This window comes from Humulus lupulus, chromosome 2 (assembly GCF_963169125.1).
Source record: "Humulus lupulus chromosome 2, drHumLupu1.1, whole genome shotgun sequence".
NCBI lineage: Eukaryota > Viridiplantae > Streptophyta > Magnoliopsida > Rosales > Cannabaceae > Humulus > Humulus lupulus.
This window is the reverse complement of record NC_084794.1, coordinates 218,508,031-218,532,742: the sequence shown is the minus strand read 5'-3', so window position 1 is coordinate 218,532,742 and position 24,712 is coordinate 218,508,031. Positions and strand designations below refer to the sequence as shown.

Sequence of the window (24,712 nt, the reverse complement as noted above, 5' to 3'; positions counted from 1 at the left end):
AGATGTCACAGAATCTGGAAAGACGGTGGGGGTCGTTGCTGGCAATCCCTTACGAGCCAAAATCTCCGAGGCCAGAATCGTTGTTCGCCCGGAATCAACGTCGAATAAGAGAATACGAGCTTGCGCGCGAGCAAGAGGACATTCGGGCTCACTACCACCGCCAGATAGACGAAGTCATAGAGGGGAAGAGGAGAGTTCTTCAGGAGGCCCTCTATCCGGAATCCTATTCAGGACCTAGGCCGATTCCTCTCGATCCTGCATTAAAGGTTACTGTCGCGTACTATCCAGGAGAGCTCAAATTTTCACTAATGGGGGAACCTTCTTCCTCGCAGCCGAGGAGAGAAATGTTTGAGGCCGAGCACTACTGGAGCTCGGTTACCACAACTAGTCAGATAACTGACATCCTGGCTTTCCACGGCCTTAGCCTGTCAGGCTCCTTGAAGTGTCGACCTCCGGTCGACCATGAACGAAGCTGCTTCGCCCCTGGGGGCCGCGACGCCAGTGTGAAATACGCGGCCTGGAGCCAGGAACATATGAGGGCAGGAGCTCTGTTGCCTTTGAAGTCTTTTTTCAAGGACTTCACAAATTTCGTTGGGTTGGCCCCGTTCCAACTCAACACCAACTCTTACAGGGTACTGTCTGCCCTGAGGTCCTTATACCACGAGATGGGGTGGAAAGGACCTTCGCCTCAAGAGATCTTGTATCTCTTTTGTCTGAAAAGTAACCCCTCCCGAGCTCGGGAAGGGATGGCTTTTATTACCTCTCGAGCTATCCCAAGGAGAAGAAGGTCTTTGGAGATCTTCCTAATCATCCGCCTGATTTCAAGAGGGCCTTCTTCTGGACAGACAGTCTGTCCCCGTCTCGACACTACTCGTTCAGGCGGATTCGTAAGTATTCTTGTTATCTTTATTTCTGTGCTCGAGATTTTAGCTCTTAGATCCGTACTTAGTAGAAATATGTTATCTTTCAGCCAATTTTCAGCGTCCCACTCCTGACGATACAATGAAGGAGCATAGAGAAACCCTGCTCCAACTCCCCCGTGGCAGGAGGTCTCTCCTATACCTTTTACACGAGGATAAGCTCTGAAAGTGTGGATTTTTGGAGGAGGGCCAATCCACCTTTGACTGGTCCAATATAAAATATGAACACTGGGAGCAGGTGCCCCTGCCCACAAGCGCCCTCCCTCCGAGGAGAGAAACGAGGCCACCACTTCCAGTTCGCCAGAGGAGTCCGCCGTCTGGGAATGAGGCTAGTGATGAAGCCTCGAGCTCGGATTCGGATGAAGGTAAAGTCCTCCCTACCTCGAGAATGTGGTCCCCCACCTTACTAAAACACAGGCCCAATAGGTTAGTCTCGTGCCCACAGGATAGATACCACTTCTACATATGGAGTTGGGTAGATGACTGTGTCCATAGGTTTGATAGTGGGCTCGGGAAATACGACACCATGTATACCACGAACGAGGTGTGGAACGGGATAGCTGTTCAGTATGGGACCAACGATTATAGGGGCCTTTCGAGGTTATCACCTACATATAGGGAAGGTACTCCCCCCGCCTCCTCTGAAGACGGGGGAATTTCATGGTCCCCAAGCTCGAGCTCGGGGGAGAGTTCCAGTTAGGTTTCTTCTATCATCACTTTATATGTATGTGATACTGAAACAACTTGTATGCTTCTCTTTTACTGGCTCACTATGTGTTGTCACTTGTGCAGGCAAGATGGACTCTGACCTCGACAACATCATCGATGGTGCAGGCGCCAAGAGGAGCAAGCGTCCCAGAGCAGGGTCATTTAAGACTGACCAGCCGGGCAAAGGCCCCAAGAGGTCCAAGAAAACACCTCCCCTTGCTCCGCCGGTTTCGAGCTCCATCGCTGCGGAGACTTCCCAGGCCGGCGCTTCCACAACGGCACCGTCCTCACAGGTCGTCGCCTCTGCTGTGGCGCCGACTTCGCTGGTTGGTCCCTCCATTATGGCTGAGTCCCAACCTCCTGTGGTAGGTCAGTCATCCTTAGGTCAGCCTTCTAGAAGGCCTTCTGCTTCTCGAGCTCAGAAGCTATCAATTTCCACCCACATGGATGCATATGTGGTCGATAATGCCGCTGGGTCCCACGGATCTACGCTGGTCTCGGATGTTATGTCCCGGATCGGCCAGAGCTATGGCAGTCTCAAAGCTCCCCAATGGCAGTGCTTAAATGACACCCGAGACTGCACTGTCTCTACGAGAAGAGTATCGAGCATACTGCCGCGGTGAGTATCCTTCTATAGTCCTTCCTTTTTTGCTTATAATCACACTGACCTGGAGCTAATGGTGGTCTCTTCCTTTTTCAGGCTCTTGCCTTTACTGCCCAGCTCAACTATAAGCTGAACAATGAGATCCACTCGAGTAAGTCTCATGCTCAGGAGGCGAAGGATCTCCAGCTCAAAGCATGCGATGATCTGAAGGCGGCGAATGCGAAGCTTGAGGCAGGAGCCAAGGAACGTGAGGACATGGCCACCGAGCTCGGGAAGCTGAAAGCTGAGCTCAAGGAGCATAAGAAGGAGATCACCCAGCTTCAGGAGACCAACAAGAAGCTTGAAGAGGAAAAGGCTGCTACCTTCGACATCATGGAGGATGAAAAAGCTCGCCTCCTTGCTGAGTACAAAGAGAAGAAGGATCAAGCCGTTGACTCTGCTATGTACCGAATGTGGGCCTACAATGAAGATCTGGACACTAGCTTCTTAGGTCCTCACGAGGCGCCGCTTCTTGAAAGGTGGAATGCGCAGCTCGAGAAGGAAGAGGCTGAGCAGCTCGAGAAGGAGAAGGCTGATCAGCTCGAGAAGGAAAAGGCTGCTCGGGACGCCGTTTCGGAGGGAGCCCAGGAGGATATTCATGCTATTCGTCCTGATGACTCTGGTGCTGCTGGTGCTGAGAAGGCCAAGGAGACTCCTCTTCCTCAAGTCTGATCTCGGGGAAACCATCTATTGGGGCTGCGTCCCCTTATTTCTATAATTATTTTAATTTATGCCCTCGGGGTTGATACAATTTCTTTAAATATTACTTATATATGCTTTACATTTCTTGGCTCGAAATATTTGGCACATTTTATATTGATGAATCAGTTATGTTTATTTAGTCATACAAACATATTGTGGATTTAGGTTCGAAGCTCAATGCATTCATGCACAGTTTGTTCAAATTATCCGCTTCCGACCTCGTTATTCTTCAAAGTCGGATATTACTTCAACCATGAACCCAAAAGTACTTATATGATATGTAATGTGGATGATTTGGTTATATCTTTTTTGCTTAGTCACTTTTTCTCATCCTCGGTTTTTGCTCCAAGGTTAAGAGTTCGAAACTATTTTCTTTAAGATATTCCAGCCTCGATTTCGAAATAGGTTTAGGTTCCTACTTACCATTGATTAGTTTTTTTTTCTTTTGGCTGGTTTGTTCCAAACCTGTTAAGTTTGCACATCTGGTTAACTCCAAACGTTTTCGGTTTTTGATAATTCGGTTATGTCTGAACTATCTCAGCTCGCGTATTTGGTTATATCCAAGTACTTTATATATTTTTGATAATTCGGTTATATCCGAACTATCTAGGCTCGCGTATTTGGTTACATCCAAATACTTTATATATTTTTTTTTGCATATGTTATTTTATTTTTTAAGCTGATGGTATATGTACCAATGATGCCCCCTTAATATCCTATGAGTGTGACCATAGGTTATTAAATTAAGAGAGATTGCAAAAAGAAATAACATATTTGAACGAAATGGATCTTTTATTTGATGACATTCAAAAACAAATAAGCTAATACAAATAGAAACTCATGGTTATAGGCAACACTTTTCCTACACTACTGATAGTAAGGTCTAAGGTGTTCGCCATTCCATGCTCGCGGTACTAGACTCCCGTCCAATCTCGCAAGTTTGTACACACCAGGTCGAATGACCGACTCTATCTGATACGGTCCTTCCCAGTTCGGTCCGAGCACTCCAGCTGCTGGATCTCGAGTTGCTAAGAATACGCGTCTCAACACCAGGTCTCCCATTCCGAACTTTCGATCTCGAACCCTCTTGTTGAAATATCTTGTAGTTCGTTGTTGGTAGGCGGTGTTTCTCAGCTGAGCCTCTTCTCTTTTTTCTTCAATCAAGTCTAAGGTTTCTTCGAGCTGAGTGTGGTTTGAACTTTGATCGTAAATCTGAGTTCGGATCATTGGGATTTCGACTTCTATGGGCAACATTGCCTCGCAGCCGTATGCTAGAGAGAACGGGGTATGTCCTGTCGAGGTTCGAGCCGTTGTCCTGTATCCCCAAAGGACTTGGGGAAATTCTTCGGGCCACCGTCCCTTTGCTTCCTCCAACTTTTTCTTTAGAGAACTCTTGAGAGTTTTGTTCACAGCTTCGACCTGGCCATTCGCTTGAGGGTGAGCCACTGATGAAAAACTCTTTATTATACCGTTCTTTTCACAAATATTGGTGAATAGGTCGCAATTGAACTGGGTTCCGTTGTCGGATACGATCTTCCTCGGCACTCCGTATCGGCACATGATGATCTTTACAACGAAATCAAGGATCTTCTTTGAGGTTATAGTTGCCAACGGTTCATCCTCCGTCCATTTTGTGAAGTAATCCACGGCGACTACAGCATATTTCACTCCGCCTTTGCCGGTCGGGAGAGAGCCTATGAGGTCGATGCCCCATACCGCGAAAGGCCATGGGGATGTCAACATGGTCAGCTCGGATGGTGGGGCTCGAGGTATCGTGGCGAATCTCTGGCATTTGTCACATTTCTTCACATACTCGAAAGAATCCGCTTTAATGGTTGGCCAGAAATATCCCTGGCGTATGATCTTTTTGGACAGGCTGTGCCCCCCAGTGTGATCTCCGCAGAACCCTTCATGAATTTCTTCAATGACTTTCTTAGCTTCGGGAGAGGTTACGCACCTGAGTAACGGCATGGAATATCCCCTTCGGTACAGCCTTCCATCCAAGATTGTGTAACGGGGAAGTTGATACATCAACTTTCGAGCTTGGTTCCGATCTTTTGGAAGAACTCCATTTTCGAGATAATCAACTATCGGGGTCATCCAGGTCGGCTCTGTTTCGATCATACACACATCTTCCTCTCCTGGCTCGTTAATGCTAGGCGCTGATAGGTGTTCTATGGGTACGACATTCAGCTCTTCATTTTCGGCGGACGTAGCGAGTCGAGCTAAGGCATCTGCGTTTGAATTCTGCTCGCGGGGAACATGTTCGATTGTATAGAATTCGAAACACTCTAACGCTGATTTTGCCTTCTCCAAATAATCTGCCATTCTCGTGCCGCGAGCCTGGTATTCACCCAAGATTTGATTAACCACTAGCTGGGAGTCACTGTAGCAATGTATAGCTTTAGCTTTGAGCTCCTTAGCTATACAAAGTCCCGCGAGTAAAGCCTCGTATTCGGCCTCATTATTTGACGCTTTGAAGTCAAATCTTAGGGCAGAATGAAATCTGCTTCCCGCGGGGGTAACTAAAATGATCCCTGCCCCCGCTCCATTTTCATTTGACGAGCCATTGACGTAAAGTTTCCACAGCTCGTGGGCCGTGGTTATTACCTCGTCGTCGGCTATACCAGTACATTCCACTATAAAGTCCGCCAATGCCTGTGCCTTAATGGTCATTCTCGGGTGGTAGGTGATCTCGAACTGTCTGAGCTCAACAGCCCATTTAAGAAGTCGACCTGAAGCTTCTGGTTTAGACAGGACTTGCCTAAGTGGTTGATCAGTCAGTACATGGATGGGATGTGCCTGAAAGTAGGGGCGGAGCTTATGGGATGAATGAATTAGACTGAGCGCGAGTTTCTCCATCAATGGGTACCTTGACTCTACCCCCAGTAATCTTTTACTGATGTAATAAACGGGTCTTTGCACCCTCTCTTCTTCTCGGACGAGCACCGCACTTATCGCGTGTTCGGTAGTTGAAAGGTATAGGTACAGTATTTCTCCCGTTTCAGGGTTTGACAAGATGGGTGGTTCCGCAAGGTTCTTTTTGAGCTCCTGAAAGGCCAGCTCGCATTCCTCTGTCCATTCAAACTTCTTACCTCCTCTTAATAAGTTGAAGAATGGAAGACCACGATCCGTTGACTTCGAGATGAATCTGCTTAGGGCTGCCATCCTGCCAGTCAAGCTTTGGACATCTTTGTGCTTCCGAGGTGAAGGCATGTCAATCAGGGCCTTTATTTTGTTGGGGTTAGCCTCGATTCCACGGGAGTTCACAATAAAGCCCAGAAATTTTCCCGAAGATACCCCAAAAGTGCACTTTTGAGGATTCAGCTTCATGTTATACTTCCTGAGCACGCCGAAGCACTCTTCGAGGTCATCAACATGGTTCTTGTTGAGTTGAAACTTTACAAGCATGTCATCAACATAAACCTCCATGTTGTTCCCTATTTGCTCTGAAAACATCATGTTTACGAGCCGCTGATATGTGGCTCTAGCGTTCTTGAGCCCGAATGGCATGACATTATAGCAGTATAGCCCTTTATCCGTGATGAAGCTCATATGTTCTTGGTCAGGGGCATGCATGGGAATCTGGTTATATCCAGAATAGGCGTCCATGAACGACATCAGGCCATGCCCCGCTGTGGCATCTACGAGCTGGTCAATCCTTGGTAACGGAAAACAGTCTTTTGGGCAAGCTTTGTTGAGATCTGAGTAGTCAATACAGGTTCTCCACGTCCCATTGGGCCTTGGGACCAACACCGGATTGGCTACCCAGTCAGGGTAAAAGGCATCCCTAATGAATTGGTTTGCCTTTAACCTGTCAACCTCTTCCTTTAACGCCTTCTTTCTATCTTCGTCCAGTTGTCTTCGCTTTTGTTGCTTCGGAGGAAAGCTTTTGTCTATGTTTAGTGCGTGGCTCGCTACATTCGGGCTTATCCCCACCATATCTGAGTGTGACCATGCGAAGACATCCTAGTTTTTCTTCAGAAAGTAAATTAATTGCTATTTTGTCTCATCTGGGAGGTGTTTCCCGACCTTCACTTTTTTCGAGGGTTCAGCTTCCTCGAGCTGAATTTCTTCGAGCTCCTCTAGAGGTTCGAGGTCAACTTTCTCCTCAATCCTCGGATCAATCTCCTCGTCGATTTCTAAGACCGTTCCATCTTTATTTTGTATGATAACGAGTGTTTGAGCGCTCGTTTGCTTCTTTCCCCTCAAGGAGATGCTATAGCATTCCCTCCCTGCCAGTTGGTCCCCTTTTAATGTCCCGACTCCGCTAGGGGTCGGGAACTTAAGAGCCAGATGCCTTACTGATGAAACTGCCCCCAGCCCGACCAGGGCGGGTCTCCCGAGCAGCACATTGTAGGCAGATGGTAAGTCTACCACCACGAACTCCATTATCTTGGTCACCGAGACTGGATAGTCTCCCAAGGTCACAGGGAGCTCAATGGATCCCATACAGGCAGTTCCTTCTCTTGAAAAGCTGTACAAAGTAGTTGCACATGCCTTCAGGTCGCGAAGGGAGAGTCCCATTTTCTCGAGAGTTGCTTTGTAAAGAATGTTGACTGAGCTCCCATTATCTATGAGAACTCGGTGGACTCTTTTGTTGGCAAGCTGAAGAGTAATAACCAGGGGATCATGATGAGGGAACTGAACATGGGAGGCGTCCTCCTCAATGAAGGTTATTGGTTGTGTTTCAATCCTCTGGCTTTTTGGTGCCCTAGGTTCGGGTTCATAAGGAGACCCGTCCCCTGTCTTCAGCTCGTTAACATATCTCTTTTGGGCATTTCTGCCCCCTCCTGCGAGATGAGGCCCTCCCGAGGTGGTTATTACATCCTCTCCATCTATCGGGGGGGGGGGGCCTGTCCTCTTCTCGAGATCGGGAGTTATTATTTTGTGTCGTCGGAGGCGCGGCTACTCTCTAGCTCGCGGCCGTCTGTCCAGTACTCTGGTTTTTGACATAATTTCGGAAATAACCTCTCAAGATCAACCCTTCGATCTCGTCCTTCAGTTGTCGACATTCATCAGTTGTGTGCCCGGTGTCTCTGTGGAACCGGCAATACTTACTGGAATCCCTCTTGGATTTTTGATTCCTCATCGGGTCCGGACGTCTAAAGGGGACCTGGTTTTCATTAGCCAGGTATATGTTTTCCCGAGACTCATTGAGCTCAGTGTATACCTTATACACAGAGAAATACCTTTCCCCTTTCTTTTTCTTTCCTCCCTCAGCTTCGAGGTTACTTCCTTCATTCTTTTTCCTCTTGGAAGGATTCTCCGTGGCAGGCTTTGGAGCTGCTGGGTCCGCCGAGGTTGAGGCAGAGTTGATGTTTATCGTTGTAGTTTCGGACTGGGAGGTCGCTTTGAGCGTCGACCTCGCTTCCTCTACATTGACAAACATCTGCGCTCGTCTGTTAAACTCGGTTATTGACCTTACCAGTTTCCCTTGCATGTCGTCCCAAAGGGCACTTCCCGGTAATACGCCAGCTCGGATAGCCATGAGGTTTCCACTGTCATCCACATCCCGAGCTCGGGCTACTTCCAGATTAAATCTTGTTAAGTAACTCTTCAATGTTTCGCCCGGTTGCTGCCGGACGTTAGTTAAGGTGGATGCTTCTGGTCTGACCCCTACCATTGCTCTGAACTGCTTCTTAAAGTCTTTAGACAACTGCTCCCATGAGGTTATTGAGTGTCTCTTATACTTTTCGAACCAACTTTTGGCAGGTCCTGCCAATGATGTTGGAAACAACATGCACCTGAGCTCGTAACCCACGTTACTGGCTCTCATGATAGTGTTGAACGTGCTCAGGTGACTACACGGGTCGGTCTTTCCTTCAAATGTAGGGACGTGAGGAATCCGAAACCCTTGAGGAAATTGAGTGTCAGAAATATGGGGAGCAAACGGCTCGAGCTCCTCGTCAGAGTCCTCATATCGACCATTTCCTCGTTCATTCTTTAAAAGCCTAAAGGCTCTTTCGAGCTGATCGATTCTTTCTTGGACTGGGTCAGTAGGAGGTGCTGTCTGGAATTGACTGTCATTGATAGTGATTCCAGGCTCGCGTCTCTGCAAGGGATCTCTACGTTTATTCAAGCGATCCCTCAGGTCTGGATTTGTTTGATCTCCATTCCCCCGACTCTGATTCAGATGATTTCGTAGGTCGGGACGATTCTTGCGACTTCCAGTATTCTTACGACCTCGGTCGTGTTTACTGACGGACCTGGTCTCTCCGGACTCATCACTGGTGAAACTCATTGCTCGGTTATTTCGCGATGAATTCTTTCCACGTCGCCTTGTCTCCGCAGTGCGAGACCGAGACGTCTGACTTCTCTCAGATGGAGCGCCTCTCCGCTCCTGGAAAGTCTCTCGGTTTCCTTGTCTTTCCCTCGCACGCCCTTGATCTTGATCTCGAACAGGTTGAGCGTTTCTGTGTGGGGGCGAAGGATATCTTATGGGTGACGGAGGGAACCGTATAGGCGACGGTGGCTGCCACCCTTGTCGCGGCCTAGAGGGTCCAGAATTTGCCCGAGATGGGTCAGTCGCATTCGGTGCGCTCCCAGGTACCTGAGTCCGAGCCTCTGCAGGGGTTTGGTTATTCTCAGTTCCTGCAGGCACTTCCACAGGCGGGTTAGGCGGGACCCGAGCTCGAGTACTCCTCTGTGGCCTAGGAGGAGCGGATGGCTCTGCTGGTGCCGGAGGTTGAGCCGGCCTCCTTGTGGCAGCATCTTTCTGTGGACGCCCACGAGGTCTCCGGGGTGGAACATGCACGTCCCTTGGAGGAGGGACTTAGTTTTCGCGCGGAGGCGGGGGCTGAGCCACCTGCGCCTCTGCGGCTATCCTTGTCAACTCCTCATTCCGTTTGTTGGCCTCTGCCAACAGCTGCTTCAACTTTCGGTTTTCTAGTTCCACAATGGGAACGTACCGCTCCGGATTGTAGTACATATCCTCATCCCTTGGTGGAGGCGGTGGTCCCCGGGAATCAGAAGACCCACTCCTCTCCTCAACATCCGGGTTCTCCATTGGTTGTTTTCCAGGACGTCTTGGGTAATTTTCTTCAGGTGTGTTCTGATTGTTAGTGGCCATGACTCTCTCAGGGATGAATGCTTAAGGCTCTCAATGAAAGCACCAAACTGTTGACGCCGTTTTTCGTCAAACAATGAAAGAAGAGCACATAAACAATAACTGATAATGGCCAGTTGAAATAAGACAATACAAACACACGATTTTTACATGGTTCAGCAGTTAAATCTGCCTAGTCCACAAGTCTCTGTTATTAAACTCAAGATTATCTCTGAAAATTCTTAAGGAATGAATTCTTCAGAGTTTTCTCTCCAGGTTCAGAATTTCGGTCCTTTACAATGGTGCATGGCCTCTCTATTTATAGAGAAGACCGAAGAATACTATCCCACATATTTTGGGTAGTTACTCTTTTTGTGTAAATCAAATAAATGGCTTTAAATGCCTATAATCAGATATAAAAGGAAACGTCCCCTGAAGACTAGGGGACGTATAACTGACCAAATAATATCCCACGATTCTAGGGGATTTACAATAATAAATGAGGATTACATTTCGTATAGACATCACTTATATATATTCAAGGTGGTTATCAGGTATCTCCAAGGCTTTAACTTCCCAGGTTTCCCGCCATCTTTCGAACTAGAGACATCTCCCGAGGTCACATGGCTTTCGAGATCGTATGTGCGTCGAGCTCGGACCCCCTGATCCGAGGTCATTCCTGAAGATAGATGTGTTAAGGGAGCTACCTTTCGGGATCGTGAACGTTTTGAGGTCATCACATTCGAGGTCATATCGAATCTTGCAGGCTCGATATTTAATCCTGGAGCATATTTCCAACCTTATGAGTCCACTTGTTTGCGAATCCAAATTTCGAGGTCATATTTAACATAGCTCGAAATCTGGGTGTAACAAAAGGCTTAGCTTTTAATGGGAGGGAAAAATGGTCATTTGATTTAAAAAGGGATAAGGGTCATTTTTCCTTTATAGATTTAGTAGGATTTGTAGAAAGTAGTAGAAGCTGAAAGAAAAGAGAAGAAGAAGAAGAAGGAAAGAAGAGAAAACATAACACTTTAGCTTACCTCCTTCTCCTCCACTCGGTTTTCCCATTCTTCACCATTTCTTGAGCATTTATGAAGTTGTAACTCAGAGGAAGCTTAGGCTGGATCTTTGGGCTAGCGTCCTTGGTGAAGCTATAGGATTTAACAGGAATTAGCCACCCAATTAAGGTAAAGTTTAAAGGTTGTTCTTGAGTTTCTGAGTTTTTTTGGAATTGATTTCTAAACTTGGGTTTTGGATGGAAGTTAAAGGAATTAAGCTTTGGGGGCTAAGGAGCTAAAGGCTAGAGGGGCATAGAAATAACCTAAGGTCGAATTCTCCCATTAAAGGTAACCATTTTTGGCTTTGAAGTTTTGAATTTATGAGTTTCTGGTTAAGTTCTTGAGCTTCAAGCTCAATCTTGTTTTTTTTTTGTGTTTGTTGGTGCATGTGGCCAAATTTGATGTGTTGGGCCATGTGGGGTGAGATGTAGTGAGTGGTAGGTTCAATTTGGTGTGTGGTTGAGTTTTGGAGGGGTTTTAGGGAGTTTTGGCTCGAGGAAAATTGAAGGAGAAAACTCAGAGTGCTGAAGGTGTTGTCTGTAGCGTTGTAGCGCTAGCTATAGAGCGCTACAGCGCTATGCCTGGATTGTCTGGGGGATTTTTCCTCTGCTTGTAGCGCTGTAGCGCCCACCTTGTGGAGTTGTAGGCTACCCTACCTTCAGAAGTGGATTTTTGGGTATGTTCTTAGGGTTTTTGCCCGGGGGTTCGGGGTTTGATTCCACTACCCTGTTTGGTGGAATTAGGGCTTCCCGAGGGCTCGGGATTGGTCCCGAGGTTAGGTTACGGAATTGAAGTTTAGTGATGGTTCTAATTTATGGCTGTGACTAGGTGTACGCTAGGGCTCGGGCGGGATCGTGCTTGAAGGTCGATTTCACTAATCAAAGCTATCATAATCAAAGGTAAGAAACTGCACCTGGTTATGTGAATATGTCGGGACTAAGAGTTCCCTATATTTGTATGTGATGTCATGAGATGGTATTAGACCATGGGGACATGTGATAAACGACCTAAGAGTGTCGGAATCAATATTTTTGCACAGGGCGCGACTCGCCCACTAGTAGCTGAGGTTAAGTACATAATCACTGAACTCAGCCTAAGTGAGCCAGAGTCAGTGGGATAATCAGAGGGTGCGGCCTAAGGGCGCCGACCCTGGATTTTGGCGTGATATGTTTAATGTTGTTTAAATTGATGATTGTGACGAGTTTTTTATATGAGTAACTGATTATTGGCTTGTAGATTGATATCACTGTGTTATGTGAGCTGTATGACTTGTTGTATATTTGATGGGTGATTTGTGAAATATCTGACTGTCGTTTATTGTTTATACTCTGTATTATGGCTTTCTTGCTGGGCCTTGGCTCACGAGTTCTACGTGGTGCAGGTAAAGGCAAGGGCAAGGTGGACCAGACCTGAGTTGGAGAGCTTTGAGGCTGAATGTAATGCCCCGAATTTCTTAATAAGGTTTAGGACCTTGATTAGGAGGCCGGGAGGGCCATAATTGATTTATTGTGTTATTAAATGATAATATGCATGTTTAGGTGTATTAAATATGCATGTGAACTCATTTATGAGTAATTGGGTGATTTTCATATTTTGGCCCATTAAGGGCATATTTGTATATTTGGGTGCATATTGTGATTTGTGAATGAGATCCCACTATTATGGAGATATATTCGAGCTATTCGGCATGAGACGGTCTTATATTATTGATTAGCGGTTTTGTCATAACGGGGGTCTTTTATTGGGATATTGAGTTACGAGGATGTTATTTGATGATAAATTTAGAGTTATTGAGATCAGGAGGAAATTCCGGGAGTTTTGACTATAATGTCCCTGGGGGTGTTTTTAGGACCCCGAGCACTAGGTTTTATTTGAGGTTACTTAAGCTTGAAGTAGCTTGTCAGATAGAACCATACGTTAGAAAACCTCTCGTTCTCTTTCCGTTAGTTCGTTTTACCGTTTGAAGCATTTTTGAAGAAATCTCGAGTTCTAGGAGTCGGAATCAAGCGAGGATCGAGGCATAGCAATCCTAGGGAATATTAGAAGCTTATTAGCCGAAAGATTTAGTTGGAAACAACTCAATTGGAGGTAATTCAAGTTTTAAGTTTTAAGTTTTTTAAGTTTTTAAGCTTAGAATTGGACTTTGTGAATCGTTGAGTTTTTGGTTCGTTTGAGCCTCGGGATTTGATGGTTTTGGATCATTGGGAAGCTTGGGAACTTTGATTTGATGATTTGGAAGTGTTTAGGTATGTTTTTGGGGTGTTTGGGATGATGGAAAACGGGTTTATTGCTGGTTCTGGGTTGGGGGCCGCGGCCCTAGCTCGAAGAAGCTGGTGGAGCAAGTTTGGCCTTGCTGGGCGCTGCGGCCCTTGCTCCTGGAGTGGCTGGGGGCCACGGCCCAAGGTGTTAGGGCCGCAGCCCTTGGGCAGGTTTGAGCCCGTTTGAGTGTTTTGGCCCCGGGAACTTGGTTTTAGGCCTCGGGATTGTTCCTACTACCCGAATTAGTGGGGATTGATGTCCCGGAGGCTAGATCTTGGTTTGGGAACCTTTGATGTTCATTTTATTGATGGTGTCCCATATTTGGTTATGACTAGGTGACCGCTAAAGGCTTAAAGGTTGATCGTTCTCAAGGGTCGTTCTTATATTAATTCTCGCTCGAATCAAAGGTAAGAAAACTGCACCCTGTGTATATATGACATGCATGGTTATTCTTGATGCATGCTGGATGGTTAAATGTGACATGCATGGTTATTGTTGAGGCATGTCGAGTGATTAAATGCGATGCATGTGATGCATGAGAAACATGTGATTAGGGCATGCTATGAATATTGATTATGAGATTGATCAAAGCTGGAGTCTCTGTAATTGTGCATGATTATAATTATGCTTTTGATTACTGAGTGAGCATGCCAAATGCCTTCTATCTGAATATTTGGCATATGATATATGTCTGTTTGTATTACCTAAATGAGGAAGCACTGACTTATTAGTCAGGGATTGGCAATGGTGTCAATATCAACTGTGAAGCTGTGACTTATTAGTCAGGTTTGGTAGTGGTATTGAGCACTGGTCACATGGGATTGACTTATAATTCAAGTACGGCCTTAGCGTGTTTAACGCAAGCCGATAAAAGATTAGATCTAATCGACATCTACATTGAATGACTCAAATGAGCATTATTGCCGGACCGACCTCAAGGTCGATGAAAATTAAAAGCGCTTGTCTAGTCTATGGGCTAGTTAATTAGAGTCAGAGCCAGAATGGCTAAGGTGACCTACATGTCACGTGGCTAGGAGGGTATGGGACCTCCAGAGCGTGACTCATTAGTCACCTATACAGGGTATGACTCATTAGTCATCCACACTGAGGTTGACTTATTAGTCATCTATACCAAGTGTGACTTATTAGTCACCAATACAGAGTGTGACTCATTAGTCACCTATACAGGGTATGACTCATTAGTCTTCCACATAGAGATAGACTTATTAGTCATCTATACAGAGTGTGGCTTATAAGTCACCTATATAGAGTGTGACTCATTAGTCACCTAGACAGAGATGGACTCATTACTCATCTATGCAGGGCATGACTTATTAGTCATCTATACAGAGTGTGACTCATTAGTCACCTATGCAGGGTGTGACTCATTAGTCACCCACTCAGAGATCAACTTATTAGTCATCTATCCAAGAAGCAGGTACTCAGAGAATGACTCATTAGTCTTCTATTCAGATGCAGGACCCCATAATCATTTATTTGAACTTATTTACATGCATGAAGGAAGCTATTATTGCTAGGCATGCACATTATGATTCGATGACATGTTATTATTGTTCATGAGCATGTTGAGTTTTCTTGCTGGGCTTCGGCTCACGGGTGCTATGTGGTGCAGGTAAAGGCAAAAGAAAACTGGACCATCCTTGAGTTGGAGAGCTCAAGTGATGACGTGTACATATGCGGCTGCTCGACCGCCACGGCCGAGGGTTGGAAGAGGAACTAGGGTTAAACCTTATTTTGCCGCTTAGATCGGCCTGTTGTAAATATTTTCTTGTAATAGACCTTTAAATTATATTTTTGGGATCCCAATGTATACAATAAATGTTCTAATCAAACGTTATATCTTAACCAAAAAATTTAATCCCTAAACCGCTAATCATGCTTAGTTACACGATTTTGGCCAAATGACTCGATTAGCGAGTTTAGCACTGTTTACAAGGCACACCGTAACGGTCCCTGGAGTTTAGGGTGTTACACTGAATGTACATAGTTAGCTGATCGGCCGCCACGGCCGAGGGGTGGTACAGGACGGGAGAAGCCTAAATGTCTATTTTGCCCTTAGAGTGGCCAGTAGTTGTTTACAACCTGGAATTTTGTAAACTGTCTTTTAAACTCTATTTCTTTTGGGATCCCATGTACGAAATGTTTAATTAAATGAAATGTATCTTTTATGACCAAAATCTTTTAACCCTAGATCAATTGTAGTTCCAGTAACATGTTTCTAATTAAATGACTTGATTAACAAGTCTTGCACCTTTATAAACATACAGTGTAACGGTCTTCACTACCCAGGGCGTTACATAACATGCTCAAGAGAGAGGTTACAAACTTAGAAGACTTCTTCAAAAGAGCACAGAAGTATATACATGTGGAAGAGGGCCATAAGAACTTGTATGTTGAGGGAAGCAAACCTTCCTCCAATCACCCTTCTACCAATACATCTGAAGATTCTATGTAGAAGAGAATGTCGTGATAGAGGAGTCGCTGATCAAGTTGAAAATTGGAAGAGGACTACAAAAAGGCTCCAAATAAGAAGCTAGTAAGATTCATCAAATCATCACGATCAGCCCCCATAAAGATCCAAATAAGGTGCCTAGCCTCCCGAACCTCAATAGGTACCTAGCCATGTGCAAAATAGGTGCTTAGCCTCACGAACCTCAACAGGCACCTAGCCATGTGCAAAATAGGTGCCTAGCCTCGCGAACCTCAACTGGCACCTAGCCATGTGCAAAATAGGTGCATAGTCTCACGAACCTCAACAGGCACCTAGTCATGTGCAAAATAGGCGCCTAGTCTCGCAAACCTCAACAAGCATCTAGCCATGTGCAAAATAGGTGTCTAGCCTCGCGAGCCTCAACAGATACCTAGCCATGTGCAAAGTAGGCACTTAGCCTCACGACCCTCAATAGGTGCTTGGCCAAGTGCGAAGTAGGCGTCTAGCCTTGTGACACACATATATATATATAAAAGTACTTATAATACATATATGTGAGAGTGGTGAACCTTATGAGACAACATTTGAATCTATAAGGACTAACTACCCTTATAAAATCTAAAAAAAGTCAAAAGGTCCCTCAAAAGTGACATCTTCATGGACAAACCCATCATGAAAAGAGACCACGTCGTAGAAGACAAAAGGGGAGCCCAAAGAGATCCCCAAGTCTAGATCGACTGAGTCGCCTTACCAAGGGAAAAATGGCCTTGAAAATAGGTGTTCGCAAGGTATCACAAGGACCATCTCCCTATAAGGGTCACAACTCGAGGGGAGATCACCTCAAAAACCAAAAAAGGGTCTCAAAGAAGACAGTTATGAAAAGGGCCTCAAAAAAGACTCTTGCAAAAATAGTACTATGCCTAATGACGAGAAGGACGCTTCTCGCAAAAAATAAAACTCGCGCGTAAAAATATATAAAAGGATAGCAAGAGCCCAAGGGACCAACATATCCTTACAAGTAGTCAAGGTGCATCAACAGACACGAATCACACGCAGTAGAGAGGTCTCAAAGGGAACCTATTCCAAAATAAAGGGGTGCTAGTAAGAGACATGCGTGCATAAAGGCACATAATGCTCTGTCACAAGATAAGCATAAGACGTAGCGAGACTCGTTAAAAGTTCCTCATGAGGAAAACATGAAATCCAAAAAAACCTCTTAAGTAAAATAATTCGTGACAACCAAATCAAAGTAAAAATAAAGAAGTTGCCCACACATGGGATCGAAAGATGGGGCGAGAAAATTTCATGGTTCCCCGTCGCGAGCACTCCACTCGGCAACCTTAGCAACATTGCGTTCACCGAATGAGGAGAAGTCGGAGCCAAGATTCTATTCCATATAAGAACTTTAGCTTCCGCTCTTCTCTTAATCTTAGACGGAGATGAAGTCTTCTCTACAACCGCTCATACCTTGTGTATGGCCTCGACAAACTGTTTCTCAAGTCCCCAAATCTTGGCAATAAACCGATAATTATCTGTCCCGACCAAAGGTAGATCTTTTATCGACATCACTTATACTTCAAGGGTATCAATCAATGGCAAGTACTGATAGACTTCCTAGACGAGTCGACCTGTTGGTAATAAAGAAGAAGTCAACCAGACGAAGGGGCTACAAGGAAGAATGGCTAAAGCATTCTTCACTCTGAAATCTAACAAGCGCTAGACACGCGTAAATCACCCAAGGTAATAGCTTAAGAGCACCACACGAGAGCGAACCCTATCCAAATGATGCTTATTTGGCTCTTCGGGTAGAGTGCCTCAAGCTTCTTCCTGCGGCCTGACATTTGTACAACAATGACACCCTTGGGATCTATATAAAAGAAGGATTGGCATTGATTTAACTTCAAAGGAGTCCTAAGTATCACCACTCATGAAATATGTTTTTCCATATCTTGTAAATGGAGAAATGCACTCACACCATGAATGTCACAAATGTGGCACACACAAAAAAAAGAGAAAAAGAGAAGAAAAGAGAGAGAGAGAGAGAAAGAAAGAGAAGAGTCTACAAGAACGCCTAAAGGCCTCCCTATAGACTGGGGGGCAAGTGTGGATGCCAAAAATTCACCAAGGAAAAAAGGTCTGGTCCCTTATTAAAGTAAACGGCTAAGGGGCACCGAAGGCGTCAAGTACGTGATAGAGGCAAAAGAGGCCACACATTTGCGAGGCCCCAGGCCTCACAAGGTCATTCCATGCCCATGGGAGGCAAATGCGAGATGCCCCCGTCTCACGCACATGCCTCCAAGCCGCATCCCCTCACGAGATGCCTCCGTCTCGCGTGCATGGCTCCTAATCGTGCCCCTCGTGAGATGCTTCCATCTCGCGCGTGTGCACCCAGCTGCATCGCGCCTCACGGATTCACGACCCTCGCCTCGCAAGACCCTCCATCTCGTGCATGTGCACTCAGCTGCATCACGCCTGCGTGGAGTCAAGGCCCCAGCCTCAAGAGACCCTCTGTCTCGCATGCACCCAGCTGCATCGCGCCTGCACAAAGCCAAGGCCCCAGCCTCACGAGTCCCTCTGTCTTGCGCATGCACCCAGCTGCGTCACACCTGCGCGGATTCAAGGCCCCAGCCTCGCGAGACCCTCCGTCTTGCATGCACCCAACTGTGTCACGCCTGCGCAGAGTCAAGGCCCTAGCCTCACGAGACCCTCCGTCTCGCACATGCACCCAGCTGCATCGCGCCTGCGCAGAGTCAAGGCCCCAGCCTCGCGAGACCCTCCATCTTGCATGCACCCAGCTGCGTCGCGCCTCACCTCATGCCTCCGTGAGGCCATCGTGCCCCATGCCTCTGCGAGGCTGTCTCGCCCAATGCCTCCACGAGGCCACCTCACCTCGCGCCTCGCACGAAGGCTCTAGCTACCTGGGTCTGCATGGCACACACCTGACCAACGCCTCGCACAACATACACCCCTTGCGCCCAAGATCTCGCGGGGCGCCCCTCGCGTTTCGCAAATATATATCCACGAAGGCCACAAGTAGTTTGATGCTTAGCAGAATATAGAGTGGCTTGAGGCATAAGCACATCTTGGAAAGGTGGAAACATTTACGGGGCACGTGGAACACGTAATGGTACGGAACATATGTATCAACCAAAAGAAGACAAAGCACGGATATGGTGTCCATGCTAGACAAGTAGCGGCAGTGCTAGAATGGTGCATAGTAAGGAATTCCCAAGTACGCCTATGAAGTTCATACCCAACAAGTAGTGGAGGTATGACACGGTACTAAGGCAGGAGTACTTTTGCAGACCACTGACATATACTGGAGCCGACCACCACTCCTCCATCACCACTACCACCTACAGCCTGGATATGCAGCCCTTGTCTCTTCAGGACCACAATGTACCGAGAGCCATTAGAGCTCACCTAAATAAGGCCTCACTTCATCATTGAAGGAGGTTGGAAAATTTATTGTATACTCAGGCTATAAAGCAATATACGAATGTTTACTCCATTGTTGGTCTGCACTTATTTTTCCTCAAGTCTATTCTAAGTTCTTACTTAGTTTTCTTCTTACTAAGCTTTGAGTTTTCCGACCTAACATCGTTGACGAGTTCTCACCGTCAAATGAGCATTTTAACCTCTTAAATTAACATAAACACTCTTTATTAGTACGATTTTTATCTTGGAATACTGTTGGTGGCAATCTGATCGTTGTTTAGGTCCAAAATACCATATAATTAGCTAAGGTTGCCACTAACTACTAAATGGGGGTGTCATCAAAGTTGGTTGATATCGATCAGAGCTTTTTGACCACTAAATCAATGGGAACACTCTTTATATGTATGATAATCTTAGAACATGGTAATTCGACCGTTGATTAGGCCTAAAATATTTAACAATTAGCTAAGGTTGTTGTAAGCTACTACATCGGGTTAGCGTCAATCATAAACTTTTGACCTAAATAATAACAACCTATAATTTAGATTAAATTGAATTGTTTTAAATGTATCACTTCAATTCTGAAATTAAAACTTAAAATCTAAAATTAAAACATAAATAATAAAAATCTGATTTCAATAATATATTTTTTTATAATCATTTTATTCATTTAAAACTTTTCTAATCCCTTTTTGCAATGATTGAGGATCTATTGCAATGACAACTGTCCGAACAAGTAAGTTAATTTTTCTAATCAACATCTTGGTGTATTCCTTTATGTGAGTTTGATTTAGAACTACAAAATTATATTTAATTAATTTTTTATCTGTAAAAATTGAGGAACTACAAATTTAAAACTAAACTACTTAAACTAGTAATATTAGTTTTAATGCTTACCATTATGTATGCATATAATTTAATAAATTTTAAAATGAATTAATAAAAAATATAAGATTGATATCTACCATCACAAATTACAAGTTTTATATAGTGTATAAATGGTTAATGCATCACTCCACATTATTGTATTTTCTTATTTCATAACTTGAAGTTGATGTCATGCCATTTTGTTGTATACTTAAATATTTCTATGAGAGAGCATCATACACCTTAAATCAATGATTATATGCATTGAAAACAAACATCAAGTAATATGGTTATACAGCAGCATCATATAAACCAAATATGTGAGTATTTTATAATTACGCCCAGTGACGTCACTTAAATATAAAAAGCAAATTAAGCAAATCATCCAAGTCACTTAAAAATAAAAAAGCAAACTATATATAAATCATTGGCTCTTGCCTATAATTGGATAAACACAATCACACAAACAAAACAGAAGCAAAGCACCTTTCAATTAAAAAAAATTGTTTACAATTATAGAAAGGAGTATCAACATCTATCCTTTCAAGTGTTAACTGTTAACACTATCAACACCTAGTAATGTTTTACTACACTTTGCTCTGTATCATCACACCATCCAAGCGTCTCTTTGTTGCTTTGCTATGATGAGAGCAATATGATTATGCATTGCTTTCAACTTTGCCTGCTCGCAGACCAATAATTTGGACCAGTATTCTCACTAATAACCATATCAGCTGTTGTTACTCAACTACCTTCTTCGTCATCTTCATCTTCATTAAGCTCATTAGCTGATATAGCTTCAGCTGATGAAGGAAACAAGGAAGGGTTAAGATAGAAAGCTGAGAAATATGTTAAGGGGATAAGGGTTGGAAAGGAAGAGATCAGTTACCACTAAAATAACACCAATGATTTTGCAGTCTTGTTGGTGTTGTTGGATTCTTCTATTAGCAAACTCAGTTTATCTTTTTCATCTTAAAAATGCATAACCTTTTCCATTCCATGATGTTATTACTTTTTATATAAAGTCATAAACACACACACAAACAAGTTAAAACCTATAAATAAATGCATTATGTCAATCAAATCTAGATCTTAATAATTACTCAAATAGGTTCCAAACAACAAACACATAAACACAATGCTCTGTAATATAATTTCCAAACAAAACATAAGTATATGGTTATTGAAAAAGAAAAAAAAACGATAAATTCTCATAATCATAAAGAACCTGCAACTCTTCTACAATGAAGTATAGGGTTATTGGTGAACTATCCCTAGCTAACGAAGAAACTATCCCTAAATAAAATATGGTTCCCAAGTAAAAAAAAAATCTTCAATTTAAATTATCTTCGGACATTTAAAAAAAAAATGGTACATTCATTATTATAAACTCCATTACAATAGTAAATTTATCTTAGTTTCATGACTTAATTAGTACGCATACTATTCCATAACATTTCTGACAAAACAAGTACAAAAACCATACATTAGAGAAGACAAAGAAAGAATGGCACAGCCGAAATAAAATAACCCTATAAAATCTCACAGGCTGATCTTCAACTTCAACCTACAAGCATGCAAAATATGCAAATAATGAATACCCAAATAGACAAAAACAGAGGAAACCAAAGCAAATAATGACAAACCACATTTCCATTTTTTTTACCAGTTGCTATATAGCAAACTACAATATCAAAAATGAAGACAAAACATTGATACCAACATGCAACGCTAACCCACAAAATCAATCAGAAACTAACACAATGTCCCTCGCCAAACAAAATTTCATCTGGTTTTCTTTAATTAGTGAAACTGATTATGAAACTACAAGGGGTGAAGAAGACAATCTTAAACAAACTAAACCCAGAAAGTAAAGATAGAATTAATCAAAGGCATTACGATCATTGTGTCTAACAAAGTTTCGCCAAAATGAGAGAGAGATAAAAAAACTTCAATGGAGGGTTGAGTTACCTGAATAAGATTTTAGATTGAATTAGCGTACATGTGAGAGTATCGGCAACAAGAGGAAATTGGCATACAACATAGTGCAAGGGGGTGAAAGGAGAGGAGAGAAGGAAAACTTGCGTAGATCCCTCCAAATAAAAAATAAATAAAAAATAAATAAAAAAGAGAGAGAGAGAGAGAGAGAGAGAGAAAATTACATTTCATATGCATATGGGATTTTTAATAGAGTTTGCCAAGATATAGTTTTTTTCAACAAAAAAAAAAAAAGTTAATTTATGACTTTTTTTAAGATTTCACTTTTAAATTCTCCCATATTTTTGTGTTTGTAATTTGATTATTATTTTTTTAGCTTATTTATTTTTTTATATTAAATTTTTTTTGGTTGTTTTGCAATTTTTTTTTAATACGAATTGTGTTTAAATTTATTTTTTATTTATTATAAACATTTTTTTCCTTTTTTTAAATTGTACGTTTCTTTTTTCAAAATTTGGATAAGGTAACCAGTTACTTGATTGATCTTTGACAATTATGTAAAAAAATCATAGAGCTAGGTTAAATAATATGTACCAGGAGGGGTAACCAGTTATCCTGAGATAAGTAACTTTCTGCCATAAGAAGGGTAACAAGTTACCATAAGAAGGGTGACGAGTTACTCATATTAAATATGAAAATAAACATCAAATTTAAAGGAAAAAGAGGAAGAACACTTCATTAAAAAAGAAATAAGAAGTAATTATGATTTAGTAACATAGGTAACCAGTTACCATAAAGAGCCCATAAATATACATACAAAGAACGTGAAGGTAACCAGTTACCCCCAGAAATATACACAAAGAACGGGAAAGTAACCAGTTACCACAAATCTGAAGATAGAAAAAAAATCAGATCCACCCCATTTCCCTTCTCTCCCATCTTCTTCATATAATTTTTTTTCTAGATTTGAATGCTCACATCAGGGTAACTGGTTACTCATTCACATTTTTATATTTTTATTAGTTTTATTTCCAAATTTTGGTGTTCCTACAAGGGTTACAGTAAAAAGAAAATGCTGAAAAATTTTATTTGAATTTTTTTACATATAGTGGAAAAAACTATAAAAAAAAATTACAATAATAAAAGATAATAAATAGAAAAATATTAAAATAATTATGTAATATTAAAATGTGTGAAAAAAGGAAAAAAATGGAATGAGAAAATAATAAGTATAAAAAATGAAGAAAAAAGAAGGAAAAAAAAACTTAAGAAAGAAAACTAAAAAAATATGAAAAAAAAAAACAAAACAAAGGAAATGATGAAGGAAAAAAAACAGATGAATGAATAAAAATGAAAAGAAGAAGAATAATAATAATCGAAAAATGGAAAGAAAAAGAATATGAATAAAAAAATTGGTAGAAAAAAAAAAGAAAAAATGGAAGAAGAAAAAAAAAGAAAAAAAGCTTATATGTGTGAAAAAAGAAAAAAAAATCGAAGGAGAAAATAATAAATATAAAAATGAAGAAAAAAAAAACAAACAAAAGTAAAGAAAACTGAAAAAATATGAACAAAAAAAACAAAACAATACAAATGAAATAAATAAATAAAATAGATAAATGAACCGGGTAAATTCGTAGGTTCGATTCCTGCTGGATGCACTTGGAACGTTCATTGGGAAAGCTGGTGGCCACGTGTGAATTCTTTCAAGGCAAGGGGCGGCCTGATTCGACATTGGCTTTTACTCTGATCCAGTCGAAGACGGGCGTTGCGTTCGGTTCGAAAGGCATGGTTTTCAGTATGTCTCCAGATAGGCCCCCACTAGCCCGGCTAGCAAAACTAGGAAAAAAGACATTTGAACATCAAGCGACACCCTTTCTTACGCTGGCCTCAACCATTCCTTTCTCGGGTCTTGCTGAAGGCGAGGCAAACAGAAAGCACAAGAAAAAAGGGGACCTAAAGATCCATTAGACATCGATGTCTTATTGGAACCGTTTTCTGAAACGGAAAGTGGCTTCACATCAAATAAATTATCGCAACCAAAAGGAGACAACCATTTGTAGGGAAATCCATTTGATAGGGATATCCATAAAAAAGGCTAGGGACATTCCCGGCATGCTGGCGGTAACCTTCGTCACCGTCGGTTCCCGCAACCAAGCCTTTTTTTTTGTCTTTCTGAAGGGCTTGCGGCCAGCCAAGATGAAGATGGATTGAAGGGCTTGTCAGGGAGCTTCATAGGGAATACAGGGTCAAGGAAGAGATGGGCCTTTAACAGGGAACTCCAAAAAAAAATGGAAAAATGGAAAGAAAAAAAAGGATGATGGAAAAAATTGGTAGGAAAAGAAATGAAAAATGAAAGAAAAAATATGGAAAAAAAAGAAAGAAAAAGTAACTGAAAAACTAATTGAAAAATTAAAAAAAAAATAAAATAAAATAATATTACCTTCAAAATCAAATAAAATACAACTATGATAAAAAAAATGTGGCATTTCCAAATTTTTGTTAGCTACTAATTGTGTTCTCATATTTTAATTTTTTCTTTAATAAATTTTCTTATACAAGTTACAAATTAAAATAAGTATAATTCCCATATATTTTTCACATTGATGGTATAAAAGTCATATTTTTTTAAAATTCCAAAAAAAAAAGTAACCGGTTGCAGGCACAGATGCATATTTTCCC

At 42.7% G+C, this 24,712-nt stretch overlaps 1 long non-coding RNA gene across 1 annotated transcript; it reads right to left on the bottom strand.

Annotated features, from left to right (window-relative positions):
* Positions 1-20,489: 20,489 nt before the first annotated feature.
* On the bottom strand, positions 20,490-22,945 carry LOC133818972 (uncharacterized). The gene is made up of 2 exons (XR_009886175.1): positions 22,067-22,945; positions 20,490-20,898 (listed from the first exon to the last, which is right to left on the bottom strand). It is a non-coding gene; the product is annotated as an uncharacterized LOC133818972 (long non-coding RNA).
* Between the last annotated feature and the right edge of the window lie 1,767 nt (positions 22,946-24,712).